Source organism: Penaeus chinensis, chromosome 8 (assembly GCF_019202785.1).
Source record: "Penaeus chinensis breed Huanghai No. 1 chromosome 8, ASM1920278v2, whole genome shotgun sequence".
NCBI lineage: Eukaryota > Metazoa > Arthropoda > Malacostraca > Decapoda > Penaeidae > Penaeus > Penaeus chinensis.
The window spans coordinates 37,223,348-37,225,847 of NC_061826.1; the positions used below are offsets into that span (position 1 = coordinate 37,223,348).

At 35.9% G+C, this 2,500-nt stretch overlaps 1 protein-coding gene across 1 annotated transcript in view; it reads right to left on the bottom strand.

Annotated features, from left to right (window-relative positions):
• The window catches only part of LOC125028026 (transcription factor Sox-9-like), a 14,175-nt gene that overhangs the window by 10,918 nt on the left and 757 nt on the right, over positions 1–2,500 (bottom strand). The gene's annotated exons all lie outside the window — the stretch shown is intronic.

Below are 2,500 nucleotides of genomic sequence, written 5' to 3' on the forward strand. Positions count from 1 at the left end.
TCCCCATCTATCTATCTATCTATCTATCTATCTATCTATCTATCTATCTATCTCTCTATCTATCTCGCTATACATTCTACTTCGACCTATCACACCTTTTTACACTTCTGTCTCCATTTCTCCCCCATCTCCCCTCCCCCCCCCTATACCCTCGACTAACCCACGTCCATTTCCCTTCCCTCTCGCTCTTGAAAAAATCTCTGTCTTCCTCTTAATTGTCACTCACGACCTCAAGAGACACGTTACGACCGCCGAGAGGTATGTCACACTCGCTCAAATGCTATGACAGTTTGGATTCGCACGCAACGTTAGTGTTCAATTTTGGTTCCGTTTTTCTTCGTTTAATTTTTTTAAACGAGGAACTTTCTTTCGTATTTTTGGAAACGAGGAATTTTCTTTCGTATTTTTTTTGTATTATCTTTATTTGTTTTTCTGTTTTCGTTTATTCTCTGTGTTACAAATGAGGGCTTATCAGCTTGTATTACTTTATATAATTATTTTTTTACTTTTCCGATAGCACATATATAAAAATAAGTTTATAAATGAATTCAGCTAAAATGATTTTATATTTAATCTACTTATCCTTACATTAATCTTCAAAAATAAAAATGGAAATACCATGACAGAACCGTTTGCTGATCGTTCACAGGGCCGTTTGGCGATGTGAAAAAGTCTACGGATTATACCAGCCAGCTTTCAACCGTGACACTCGCACAGACCGTAATTAAGTATTGTACATATTATATAATAAATTTAGGATTTACTGGATAAACATGCCTGGTTATACACGTAAATACTTTGCTTCTGAGTCTGAATTTCACTGATTTGCTTTTGGAGGCTATAAACTAATAACATCAAAAAATGCATAGACTTAAGAGTACATATATTACATATACTATGTAAGCGTGAATATATATATATATATATATATATATATATATGTAAATATTTATATCTATATATATGTGTACATATAGATATGCATATTCATATATACTCATCATGTGTATGTATGAGTTTAAACAAATATCTGTGTGTGTACTTGTTTCATTTGATTTCTCAGGCGTGAATATTTCTACTTTAGTAAGGGGTTTCGGCGAAGGACCTTGGCAACTCTGTTTACCTATGAAGAACGAATAGAATTAATGTGTGTATACACTGGTATATATAGTATGTATATATGTATGATTAGATGAATAAATATACATATATAGGTGTATATACATCTATATATACATATATATATCATATAACATATATATAAATATATATATCATATAACATATATATACATATATATATATTATACATAACATACATATATATTATTATATATATCATATATATATACATATATATATCATATATAACATATATATATATATATATATATATATATATATATATATATATATATATATATAATATATACATATATATATATATGGATTAATGGATGAAGAGAGAGAGAGAGATAGAGAGAGAGAGAGAGAGAGAGAGAGAGAGAGAGAGAGAGAGAGAGAGAGAGAGAGAGAGAGAGAGAGAGAGAGAGAGAGAGAGAGAGAGAGAGAGAGAGAGAGAGAGAGAGAGAGAGGCAGACAGACAGCCAGACAGCAAAGAGAAGAGGAAAATGAGAATATACGCAGACAAATATCACAGCCAAAGCAAAAGGAAAGGAGCAAGACATATCGACAGAGCCCATGATTAAGCCTTCTCTGTAACGCTGTTTGCTAAGGAAAATTGGATAATTTGAACCCATCCGAGGATTGGGTTACGAGAGCAGCCCGGCCGCGTGTTGTAATTCGTATCCAAGCCTGCCACGAAGGTGTCATAAATAACCCAAGTGGATTTCTACCTTGTTAACTACAACGTGCCCTGATTGATCGCCCGGGCTTACGGAGTTCAGTAATGTTGCGCATTATTTTGTTCCGGTCAGTCTCACGTTGCAGATGCAATTAACATGGCGTTATAGATTTTCTAACTTTTTTTTTTGGAAGTTTTGCTTTTCGTATTTTTATTTATGAGGTAAGTTACATAGTAAAATCGAAGCGGAATCGTGATGATTAAACAAATCCGATATTCAGCAATAAAAGTTCGCCTCAAACATCAGTCCTTCAGCAAACGAAACATGTAATCAGTGACTAATCAATCACACGATAATATTATGATTATGCTTTTGATGCGTGGGGGGGGGGGGGGGAAGACGAAGGAAATGCTCGCTGGCCGACCTCTGACCAGGCGCACTGTCTCGGCCACACCTTCTCACCTCGCTTGACCCGGCCTAACATCTGTATCTCTGGGCCTTCTTTGAATCTTCGAGGCGGCTCAAATCGCAGAAGATACGACTCGACGCAAATCTATCCGAATTATCCTCCCATCAAAAAAAAAAAAACATCGCGTGTTTCGAAAGTCTATTCACGCGGCCGATTTATCCTCCTCCGTGGATAACTTTCAATGCACTTGGCCTCCCAGTGAGCACCCATCTGCCGGCCTCGTCTCC